Here is a 13,225-nt window from a genome sequence, read left to right as displayed (position 1 = left end):
CTAACGAAGTCATACGATAATTGAGGAAACGGCGTCGTACAGGTGCTGCTGATGTAGGCTACTGCCTAGTGAAGCTATGTGCTGGTATTTCCACGGTTTATAAAGTATCTAATTGAGTTCCTAAACCAATCAATGTCCATTTATATTCCCTTCATTAGACACTACTGCACAAATCCTTGATACCCAGTCTGATGACATGGAACATCGTTGCACTGAGTGGTGTGAAATTATATTTCAACATACAGATCAGATCTCCATGCTGTCTCTCTAGGCATATAAGCCATATATCATGCTCTGTACGATCCAACGCGCAGCATGCAATATTTTTCACCCTCATCTGTCCGAATTCATTGCTCACAAACCTCAGTGGCCTGATTCCAAACATTCAATGATATTGCATTATCGAACAGGAGAGAAGCCGATACATAGTCTTTACACTTAGCTGTCCTTGTCATGAGCATATCAAAACCGACACCTGCCCTAACCTGTACATCTCTTCTTTCATAAATTAATTTGGTAGAAAAACTTGGGACGTACCTGAATCCGCGAGACATATCGCGTGTCTTGCTCGGTCTTCTGTGCAGCGCGGTCCTTGGCTTTGATAGTTGAGTTTGTATCGCTCGAACGGACGTTTTTTTCTCCCTCCTCCAGTGAGAGCACGAGAGCCCCCCACCCCTCCTCTTCTTCTTCTCTCGCTCTGACAGTTTCTCACCACATTTCATAAACCGGGTCATAAAAGCTGCAGCCTTAATAGGGCAAAACGCTGAACGTTTAAAACCCCACTACAGGTCACTTATTCTTATACAATAGACAATGGTATCATTCTTCACACGAGGGTTAATCAGCTTCAAACAGTGGTGCCGCAATGGAGAGTTGAGCGGTGCGCGAGCCGCTTAGACAGGTAAGATAAATGGTGTTTGTCTACAGAATTGTGACCCTGCCATTACCCCATGCCACAACGGGACCCGTCTCACAGCAAAAACACATTCAGTGTGAGAATACCCCAAATTTCTTTGTAAATGGTTGACCAGGTAATGGAGGAATCATCAAACAAATGTTATTTTTTATATTAAGGGTTCAGAGACCATCATCGTGGTCCACCCTAGCTAATCCACCTATAGGCTATACATTGTACATTTTGATCCACACTATCTGACCTTTAAAAGCGGAGGGCACTGGATGGATGCCAGAAATGCCTGCTGGTTGCAGTCTGACTTAAATCGAAGTAGTACCCTTTTAAGGAAGCACCTCAAGGTTCGAAAAATCTTGGCTTCCCGCCTATATTTGAAGTTGAAGACCTTAACTGGTAGCTGGTGGCAGAATAGATAGATTTAGTTAATTGGTAAAAGTCAACTGGTATTTTGCAAATGCGAAAGTTCTGCAATTTTTGGAGGGGTGCTTGGTTTAGAGTTGGGTCATTTCTGTGCCCAAATGGGTTTGGGCGACAGCAGAGGAAGAACTGTACATAATATCAAACAGCGTTTGGAAAAATAATTAGAACTAACAAGGACTCCACGAAGCTAGAGAGGGGCGTGTTCCGTGGGCACGCGGGGAGCCAGTAGCAGAAGGCATTTAATCGGTAAACAACCGGAGCGCATACGAGAACATGTCTCCCTGACACGCACCCCGTGGGGTGTGGATATGGAGACCGCGCATAATTATGTGCGTGTCTGAGAGAGAGAAAGAGAGAGCGAGAACACTTAATAGGAATGGTTGACACACGGCGTTAGCCTACTGTAGTAGCCTGCCTACCTATTTGGTGGTTGTGACTAGCAACGACCGGAAGTTAATTTTCGTTGCAGGTTAGGAGAGCATTTTAGCTAACCCGTACCCTTTTCCTAACCTTAACCTTATTTTCCTATTCTACTACGTTAATTTTCCTAATCTGCTATGAAAAAGTCATTTCTGGTCGTAGCGGTATACCACATAGTCAAAACCCTATTTGATAGCCTACCGAGAACAGTCAATGGGATCAGTGATGTAAAGTACTTAAGTAAAATATACTGTAAAGTACTACTTGTCGTTTTTTTGGGTATCTATACTTCACTATTTATATTTTTGACAACTTTTACTTTTACCCCACTACACGCATAAAGAAAATAATGTACTTTTTACTCCATACATTTTCCATGACACCCAAAAGTACTAGTTACGTTTGTAATGCTTAGCAGGGCACGAAAATGGTCCAATTCATGCACTTATCAAGAGATCATCCCTGGCAATCCCCACTGCCTCTGATCTGGTAGACTCACTAAACACAAATGCTTCGTTTGTAAATTATATCTGAGTGTTGGAGTGTGCCCCTGGGTATCCGTAAAAATGTTTTTTAAATGGTGCTAGTTTGCTTAATATAAGGAATTTGAAATGATTTATTCTTATACCTTCAATACTTAAGTATATTTAAAACCAAATACCTTTAGACTTCTAATCAAGTAGTAATTTACTGGGTGACATTCACTTTTACTTGAGTCATTTTCTATTAAGTTATCTTTACTTTTACTCAAGAATGACAATTGGGTACTTTTTCCACCACTGAATGGAATTTAAGATACTGAAGACTATAGCAGATGTTACCTGAGCACAATGACAAGCGTGACTGTAGGCCAGACAGAACCGTGTGAAAACGCACTAGAATAACATTATAAGTCACTGACTGTCCCACTCAACCATATCCAAATATGCCTAACAGTCAAGACAACCTGAGTCCCATATAGTACCAGTCAAAAGTTTGGGCACCGACTCATTCCAATGTTTTTCTTTATTTTTACTATTTTCTACATTGTAGAATAATAGTGAAGACATCACAACTATGAAATAACAAGTGTAGAATCATGTAGTAATCAATATATCAAAATATATTTGAGATTTGAGATTTCTTCAAAGTAGCCACCCTTTGCCTTGATGACAGCTTTACACACTCTTGGCATTCTCTCAATGGGCTTCATGAGGTAGTCACCTGGAATGCATTTCAATTAACAGGTCCGCCTTGTTAAAAGTTAATATGTGGAATTGCTTTCCTTAATACATTTGAGACAATCAGTTGTGTTGTGACAAGGTAGGGGTGGTACACAGAAGATAGCCCTATTTGGTAAAGGACCAAGTCCATTTTATGGCAAGAACAGCTCAAATGAGCAAAGAAAACAACAGTCCATCATTACTTTAAGACATGAAGGTCAATCAATCCGGAAATGTTAAGAAGTTTGAAAGTTTCTTCAAGGGCAGTCACAAAAACCATCAAGCGCTATGATGAAACTGGGTCTCATGAAGACCGCCACAGGAAAGGAAGACCCAGAGTTACCTCTGCTGCAGAGGATAAGTTCATTAGAGTTAATTTCACCTCAGATTGAAGCTCAAATAAATGCGTCACAGAATTCAAGTAACAGACACATCTCAACATCAGCTGTTCAGAGGAGACTGTGTGAATCAGGCCTTCATGGTCGAATTGTTGCAAAGAAACCATTACTAAAGGACACCAATAATAAGAAGAGACTTGCTTGGGCCAAGAAACACGAGCAATGGACATTAGACCGGTGAAAATCTGTCCTTTGGTCTGAAGAGTCAAAATTTAGATTTTTGGTTCCAACCTCCATGTCTTTGTGAGCCACAGAGTAGGTGAATGGATGATCTCCGCATGTGTGGTTCTCACCATGAAGCACCATGAAGCATGGAGGAGGAGGTGTGAAGGTGCTTTGCTGGTGACACTGTCTGTGATTTATTTAGAATTCAAGGCACACTTAACCAGCATGGCTCCACAGCATTCTGCAGCGATACGCCATCCCATCTATTTTGCATTGTTTTTCAACAGTACAATGACCCAAAACACACCTCCAGGCTGTGTAAGGGCTATTTGACAAAGAAGGAGAGTGATGGAGTGCTGCATCAGATGACCCAACCTCCACATTCACCCGACTACGACCCAATTGAGATTGGGTTGGACCTCAGAGTGAAGGAAAAGTAGCCACCAAGTGCTCAACATATGTGGGAACTCCTTCAAGATAGTTGGAAAAGCATTCCTCATGAAGTTGGTTGAGAGAATGCCAAGAGTGCAAAGCTGTCATCAAGGCAAAGGGGTGGCTACTTTTAAGAATCTCTAATATAAAATATATTTTGATTTGTTTAACATGTTTTTTGTTTCATGATTCCATATGTGTTGTTTTATAGTTTTGATGTCTTCACTATTATTCTCCAATGTAGAAAATAGTAAAAATAAAGAAAAACCCATGAATGAGTAGGTGTGTCCAAACCTTTGACTGGTACTGTATGTTGAGCCAGAGAGCAATGTAGGCCTATTGCAACCCCCCTCAATCAGAAATACATTCACATAGACTTGATGGGAAAATATAGCGTCAATGGTAAAAAATTATGAATTAATAAACGTATCCACAAATTCAAATAAGTGGCACACAGCATCATGCGTTAGACAGCTTCAGCACCAAGGACAGTGACTCCAACCAACCTTATTTTTTAAAGCAACAGACTGCCCTCTGGTGTTTGCCGAATATCTTTTTAAACGTTCTTATAGTGCTTTCAGAAAGTATTTATACCCCTTGATATATTCCACATTTGGTTGTGTTACAGCCTGAAATCAAAATGGATTCAATCTATTTTTTTCTAATCCATCTAGACACAATGCCCCATAATGACAAAGTGAAAACATACTTTAAAAAAGGTTTGAAATGTATTGAAAATGAAAAACAGAAATATCTCATTTACGTAAGTATTCTCACCCCTGAGTTAATACATTGTAGAAGCATCTTTTGTAGCGATTGCAGCTGTGAGTCTTTCTGGGTAAATCTCTAAGAGCTTTCCACACCTTTATTGTGCAACATTTGTCCATTATTCTTTTCAAAATTCTTCAAGCTCTATCAAATTAGTTGTTGATCATTGCTAGACAACCATTTTCAGGTCTTTGCCTTGTCAAGTAGATTGTCAAGTAGATTTAAGTGAAATCTGTAACTTTGTCACTCAGGAACATTCACTGTCTTCTTTGTAAGCAACTCCAGTGTAGATTTGGCATTGTGTTTTGGGTTATTGTCCTGCTGAAAGGTGAATTCAAATCAAATCAAATTTTATTTGTCACATGCATCGAATACAACATGAATACAACACCTTACAGTGAAATGCTTACTTACAAGCCCTTAACCAAAAATGCTTTAAGAGGTTTTAAGAACAATTTACATGTAGGTAGAGTTCATCTCCTAGTGTCTGGTGGAAAGCAGACTGAACCAGGTTTTCCTCTAGGATATTGCTTGGGCTCAGCTCATTCCGTTTATTATTAAAAACGACCCAGTCCTTAATGATTACAAGGACACCCATAACATGATGCAGCTACCACTAGGCTTGAAAACATGGAGTAATGTGTTGGATTGGATTTGCCCCAAACATAAAACTTTGTATTCAGGACAAAAAGTGAGTTGCTTTGCCAAATTCTTTTGCAGTACTACTTTAGTGCCTTGTTGCAAACAGGATGCATGTTTTGGAATATTTGTATTCTATACAAGCTTCCATCTTTTCACCTTGTCTTTTAGGTTAGTATTGTGGAATAACTACAATGTTGTTGATCCATTCTCAGTTTTCTCCTATCACAGCCATTAAACTCTTTTACTGTTTTAAAGTCACCATTGGCCTCATGGTGAAATCCCTAAGTGGTTTCCTTCCTCTCCATGGAAGGACGCTGGTATCTTTGTAGTGACTGGGTGTATTGATGCACCATCCAAAGTGTAATGAATGAAAATTCACTGCTCATCTGAGGGACCTTACAGATAATTGTATGAGTGGGGATGAGAGATGAGTTAGTTATTCAAAAATCATGTTAAACACTATTATTGCACACAGTGAGGCCATGATATGTATTATTTGACTAATTAAGCACATTTTTCTCCTGAACTTATTTAGGCTTGCCATAACAAAAGGGCTCAATAGTTATTGACTCAAGACATTTTAGCTTTTCATTTTTAATGAATTTGTCAAAAAATAGCTAATTATGTGGTATTGTGTAGGACAAGTGACAAGAAAAATCTATATAATCCATTTTAAATTCAGGCTGCAACAACAAAATGTGGAAAAAGTCAAGTCGTGCACTTTCTGAAGGCACTGTAGGTCTAGTAACTTTGTAGTGCAACTTGTCTGAGCAAAGAATAGTTTATGAAACAATTTCGCCCTCTTGTGGTTATAGCTTCGACCAGCATGATAAAAAAATCATGTTAGGTCTCACTATCTGACATTGCAGGTGTTCAAAGGCTTCATTTACACAGGCAGGCTAATTCTGATATGTTTGCCACTAGTCTATGTTTGCTATGTTTGCCATTAGTCTTTTGACCTATCAGATCAGATCTGATATTTTATTTATTTTATTTATTTATTTATTTATTTCACCTTTATTTAACCAGGTAGGCAAGTTGAGAACAAGTTCTCATTTACAATTGCGACCTGGCCAAGATAAAGCAAAGCAGTTCGACAGATACAACGACACAGAGTTACACATGGAGTAAAACAAACATACAGTCAATAATACAGTATAAACAAGTCTATATACAATGTGAGCAAATGAGGTGAGAAGGGAGGTAAAGGCAAAAAAGGCCATGGTGGCAAAGTAAATACAATATAGCAAGTAAAACACTGGAATGCTAGTTTTGCAATGGAAGAATGTGCAAAGTAGAAATAAAAATAATGGGGTGCAAAGGAGCAAAATAAATAAATTAATTAAATACAGTTGGGAAAGAGGTAGTTGTTTGGGCTAAATTATAGGTGGGCTATGTACAGGTGCAGTAATATGTGAGCTGCTCTGACAGTTGGTGCTTAAAGCTAGTGAGGGAGATAAGTGTTTCCAGTTTCAGAGATTTTTGTAGTTCGTTCCAGTCATTGGCAGCAGAGAACTGGAAGGAGAGGCGGCCAAAGAAAGAATTGGTTTTGGGGGTGACTAGAGAGATATACCTGCTGGAGCGTGTGCTACAGGTGGGAGATGCTATGGTGACCAGCGAGCTAAGATAAGGGGGGACTTTACCTAGCAGAGTCTTGTAGATGACATGGAGCCAGTGGGTTTGGCGACGAGTATGAAGCGACGGCCAGCCAACGAGAGCGTACAGGTCGCAATGGTGGGTAGTATATGGGGCTTTGGTGACAAAATGGATTGCACTGTGATAGACTGCATCCAATTTGTTGAGTAGGGTATTGGAGGCTATTTTGTAAATGACATCGCCAAAGTCGAGGATTGGTAGGATGGTCAGTTTTACAAGGGTATGTTTGGCAGCATGAGTGAAGGATGCTTTGTTGCGAAATAGGAAGCCAATTCTAGATTTAACTTTGGATTGGAGATGTTTGATATGGGTCTGGAAGGAGAGTTTACAGTCTAACCAGACACCTAGGTATTTGTAGCTGTCCACATATTCTAAGTCAGAGCCGTCCAGAGTAGTGATGTTGGACAGGCGGGTAGGTGCAGGTAGCGATCGGTTAAAGAGCATGCATTTAGTTTTACTTGTATTTAAGAGCAATTGGAGGCCACGGAAGGAGAGTTGTATGGCATTGAAGCTTGCCTGGAGGGTTGTTAACACAGTGTCCAAAGAAGGGCCGGAAGTATACAGAATGGTGTCGTCTGCGTAGAGGTGGATCAGAGACTCACCAGCAGCAAGAGCGACCTCATTGATGTATACAGAGAAGAGAGTCGGTCCAAGAATTGAACCCTGTGGCACCCCCATAGAGACTGCCAGAGGTCCGGACAGCAGACCCTCCGATTTGACACACTGAACTCTATCAGAGAAGTAGTTGGTGAACCAGGCGAGGCAATCATTTGAGAAATCAAGGCTGTCGAGTCTGCCGATGAGGATGTGGTGATTGACAGTGTCGAAAGCCTTGGCCAGATCAATGAATACGGCTGCACAGTAATGTTTCTTATCGATGGCGGTTAAGATATCGTTTAGGACCTTGAGCGTGGCTGAGGTGCACCCATGACCAGCTCTGAAACCAGATTGCATAGCAGAGAAGGTATGGTGAGATTCGAAATGGTCGGTAATCTGTTTGTTGACTTGGCTTTCGAAGACCTTAGAAAGGCATGGTAGGATAGATATAGGTCTGTAGCAGTTTGGGTCAAGAGTGTCCCCCCTTTGAAGAGGGGGATGACCGCAGCTGCTTTCCAATCTTTGGGAATCTCAGACGACACGAAAGAGAGGTTGAACAGGCTAGTAATAGGGGTGGCAACAATTTCGGCAGATAATTTTAGAAAGAAAGGGTCCAGATTGTCTAGCCCGGCTGATTTGTAGGGGTCCAGATTTTGCAGCTCTTTCAGAACATCAGCTGAATGGATTTGGGAGAAGGAGAAATGGGGAAGGCTTGGGCGAGTTGCTGTTGGGGGTGCAGTGCTGTTGACCGGGGTAGGAGTAGCCAGGTGGAAAGCATGGCCAGCCGTAGAAAAATGCTTTTTGAAATTCTCAATTATGGTGGATTTATCAGTGGTGACAGTGTTTCCTATCTTCAGTGCAGTGGGCAGCTGGGAGGAGGTGTTCTTATTCTCCATGGACTTTACAGTGTCCCAGAACTTTTTTGAGTTAGTGTTGCAGGAAGCAAATTTCTGCTTGAAAAAGCTAGCCTTGGCTTTTTTGCCCATAATTGGGCAAAAAAATCAGATCTGTGTTGCCTGTGTAAACGCAGCATATGTAGGCCTAGCCTATGAATGTCATGAAAATGTGTGAGGTCGAATTAAACCAGTTTTTACTGAAAAAGTAGGCCTTACGCCTAAACATCAAATAGACTACAGACAGATAGTTCTTTGCTTGCTAGTCCTTATTGATAAGTACTCTGGGTCTGTGGTTTGTCTCGACCAAGTTTACGAAGTAACTTTTAATATTTATATTTTTAGGCTACATCAGTACATTAGTCTGCAACCCGCTTGAGCATCCCACGCAGACCCTAGACAGATGCGACCCGGACCCTGGGGCATGACCGCGGCCTCCTCTTTACATTATAGGGTCGAGGTGTGAGTCAAGTCCGTCCAGCGCTCCACAACACAAATAAATCAAATCAAATCAAATCAAATGTATTTATATAGCCCTTCGTACATCAGCTGATATCTCAAAGTGCTGTACAGAAACCCAGCTTAAAACCTCAAACAGCAAGCAATGCAGGTGTAGAAGCACGGTGGCTAGGAAAAACTCCCTAGAAAGGCCAAAACCTAGGAAGAAACCTAGAGAGGAACCAGGCTATGTGGGGTGGCCAGTCCTCTTCTGGCTGTGCCGGGTGGAGATTATAAAAGAACATGGCCAAGATGTTCAAATGATCATAAATGACCAGCATGGTCGTATAATAATAAGGCAGAACAGTTGAAACTGGAGCAGCAGCACGGTCAGATGCACTGGGGACAGCAAGGAGTCATCATGTCAGGTAGTCCTGGGGCATGGTCCTAGGGCTCAGGTCCTCCGAGAGAGAGAAAAAAAGAGAGAATTAGAGAGAGCATATGTGGGGTGGCCAGTCCTCTTCCGGCTGTGCCTGGTGGAGATTATAACAGAACATGGCCAAGATGTTCAAATGTTCATAAATGATCAGCATGTTCGAATAATAAGAAGGCAGAACAGTTGAAACTGGAGCAGCAGCACGGCCAGATGGACTGGGGACAGCAAGGAGTCATCATGTCAGGTAGTCCTGGGGCATGGTCCTAGGGCTCAGGTCCTCCGAGAGAGAGAAGGAGAGAATTAGAGAACGCACACTTAGATTCACACAGGACACCAAATAGGACAGGAGAAGTACTCCAGATATAACAAACTGACCCTAGCCCCCGACACATAAACTACTGCAGCATAAATACTGGAGGCTGAGACAGGAGGGGTCAGGAGACACTGTGGACCCATCCGAGGACACCCCCGGACAGGGCCAAACAGGAAGGATATAACCCCACCCACTTTGCCAAAGCACAGCCCCCACACCACTAGAGGGATATCTTCAACCACCAACTTACCATCCTGAGACAGGGCCGAGTATAGCCCACAAAGATCTCCGCCATGGCACAACCCAAGGGGGGCGCCAACCCAGACAGGATGACCACATCAGTGACTCAGGTGACGCACCCCTTCCAGGGACGGCATGAGAGAGCCCCAGTAAGCCAGTGACTCAGCCCCTGTAATAGGGTTAGAGGCAGAGAATCCCAGTGGAAAGAGGGGAACCGGCCAGGCAGAGACAGCAAGGGCAGTTCGTTGCTCCAGAGCCTTTCCGTTCACCTTCCCACTCCTGGGCCAGACTACACTCAATCATATGACCCACTGAAGAGATGAGTCTTCAGTAAAGACTTAAAGGTTGAGACCGAGTTTGCGTCTCTGACATGGGTAGGCAGACCGTTCCATAAAAATGGAGCTCTATAGGAGAAAGCCCTGCCTCCAGCTGTTTGCTTAGAAATTCTAGGGACAATTAGGAGGCCTGCGTCTTGTGACCGTAGCGTACATGTAGGTATGTACGGCAGGACCAAATCAGAGAGATAGGTAGGAGCAAGCCCATGTAATGCTTTGTAGGTTAGCAGTAAAACCTTGAAATCAACCCTTGCTTTGACAGGAAGCCAGTGTAAGAGAGGCTAGCACTGGAGTAATATGATCAAATTTTTTGGTTCTAGTCAGGATTCTAGCAGCCGTATTTAGCACCAACTGAAGTTTATTCAGTGCTTTATCCGGGTAGCCGGAAAGTAGAGCATTGCAGTAGTCTAACCTAGAAGTGACAAAAGCATGGATTAATTTTTCTGCATCATTTTTGGACAGAAAGTTTCTGATTTTTGCAATGTTACGTAGATGGAAAAAAGCTGTCCTTGAAATGGTTTTGATATGTTCTTCAAAAGAGAGATCAGGGTCCAGAGTAATGCCGAGGTCCTTCACAGTTTTATTTGAGACGAATGTACAACCATTAAGATTAATTGTCAGATTCAACAGAAGATCTCTTTGTTTCTTGGGACCTAGAACAAGCATCTCTGTTTTGTCCGAGTTTAAAAGTAGAAAGGAAACATTTATGGAGACTAGACGCTATGAAACTGTAACTGCTGCTGCCCCAGGATCGTGAAGCTGATATTGATCCAGACTAACAGTGACATTTTGAGGGGTAGGGAGACGTCGGCAGTAGGTGCTTCGGGGGACCTCGTAGAGTTAATTTGAGATATAAGTCGGACGTAGCCTAGATACAGGTCCTATTATTTAGAAGGGTCTCCCTAAATATTCTCCTGCTATAGCTTGGGCTATATGCGGTCTCTGCAAGGTGCAGATGATGTCCATGGATAATAGCTAAGAGTGCCTTCATCAGGGAATGCACAACTGAATGTTTTTGCCAAGCCTTGGTAGTGTTTTATCCCTCTACAATATTGATGTCACTATCATGACCGGACATTGTGACAAATGGTGTCATCTCAAATCTCAAAACGAGTCAAATGTTGCCGATCTATGTTTCCATGTGAAGTGAAGACCCATCAATCAATCTTTCACCTTTTGAGAGGACAACCCTTCATGTTCGGCCTGACGTCATTGGTGACAGCTGGAACTGTCTTGAAACGGGTGGTCTACACCCATCCATCAAAGTTACTGCAACGAGATTGATGGCCCATCAGAACTATAATGAAGAGTTTATGTAGCTTGTCATATAGAGTGAATTGGGATTTACAAAATGTAATGTATTTAATAGGTTTACTTGAATTTCAATCAAAGATCCAACATTACTTTATTTATATCACACTGTAAAACACTTCTGGCCTAAATTTGCAAAAATACGAATGTTTCAGCACTGGCTACAATGAACAGCTCCGTTGCAATACAAGATATCGGAGCTGGTTAACTGCTGAACCAAATAGGCCTTTTAAGGGTACTTTAGTTCCATCTCCAGAATAATAAATGCCCAAGTGACGCATGTTGCTCAAGCATCATGGCCAGACAGAACACGTACTGTGCTAGCTGCACAAACAAGGAGTTGTTAGATCTAACCACCGTTTCGAAGTCGACCACACTTACCGCTGTGTCCCTATGTAGGCTGCAGTAACATGTATTCATGCATGCCAAGGAAAGCCATGCTTCCACCCAAAAATGACGAATAAAAATTGAACAAATTTAAAAACATCTTTTGTCTCACTGCGTTTCATAATTTCCCTTCAATTCGCAAGAGGCTGAATGTATCTCACCAGTGAAAGCATCTGTCTCTGCATGTGTAGGCCATATATCTGATGATGTCTGGTCAAAATAAGTATGGTATTGAATGCAAGGGAAGCCAGCGAGCATTTGGCCTCACTTCATAAAAAAGTGTAAAATAATAGCCAGTCAGCATTGAGCTAAAATGAGTGAGCTCAACTCTATAAACAGTCCTGGCACACCAAAATAGTGTCAAGGGAAGACAGTTTGGATTTGGCTTTACCCCAATCACATCAAGAGCCAAACATCATTGACAGAAACAACTTGAATTGTTGCACCTTGTTGTATTGTTGTCCTCCGGTAGATAGCTATCTAGCTAAAATAGGATATTTCCTAAATTAGCCATGGATGGAGATATGGATTTGGACTTGTAGTTTCACTACATTCTCCGTACTGGCCAATGATTATAATGGCTATTCTGGTCCAACCATTGTGCCCCTGGCCGGGTAGGATGGAAGTTCAATATGTAGCTAAATGTAGAAGGTTGATGTTAACTAGCTGACTCAACTTGTACTGTATGACAGAGTCATAGACCGTTTCGTCAACATGAAAGAGAGGAGGATGGCATTGAAGTTTCTCTACAAGTAGAGTGAGTCAACATGTTTTTTTCTACTTGCACAAACGCACACACACACACACACACACACACACACACACACACACACACACACACACACACACACACACACACACACACACACACACACACACACACACACACACACACACACACAGAGAAATCATATCCATGGACAGCCACATATTTACACTGAACAAAAATATATACACAACATGTAAAGTGTTGGTCCCATTTTTCATGAGCTGAAATAAAAGATCCCAGAAATGTTCCATATGTACAAAAATATTATTTATTTCAAATGTTGCACTCAAATATGTTTATCTCCCTGTTAGTGAGCATTTCTCTTTGGTCAAGATAATCCATCCACCTGACAGGAGTGACATATCAAGAAGCTGATTAAACAGCATGATCACACAACACAATGCAACAGATGTCTCACATTTTGAGGGAACGTACAATTGGCATGCTGACTGCAGGAATGTCTACCAGAGCTGTTGCCAGATAATTGAAT

At 41.9% G+C, this 13,225-nt stretch overlaps 1 protein-coding gene across 2 annotated transcripts in view; it reads right to left on the bottom strand.

Moving 5' to 3' along the window:
• Positions 1-655, bottom strand: part of LOC112217708 (metabotropic glutamate receptor 1-like) — a 48,663-nt gene extending 48,008 nt beyond the window's left edge. For both annotated transcript variants that reach the window (XM_024378184.2, XM_024378185.2), the window contains exon 1: positions 538-655. The gene's annotated coding sequence lies outside the window, so the exon portion shown is untranslated. The remainder of the gene's footprint in view (positions 1-537) is intronic.
• Positions 656-13,225: the final 12,570 nt, after the last annotated feature.

This window comes from Oncorhynchus tshawytscha, linkage group LG18 (genome assembly GCF_018296145.1).
Source record: "Oncorhynchus tshawytscha isolate Ot180627B linkage group LG18, Otsh_v2.0, whole genome shotgun sequence".
NCBI lineage: Eukaryota > Metazoa > Chordata > Actinopteri > Salmoniformes > Salmonidae > Oncorhynchus > Oncorhynchus tshawytscha.
This window is presented reverse-complemented; position numbering and strand designations above follow the sequence as displayed.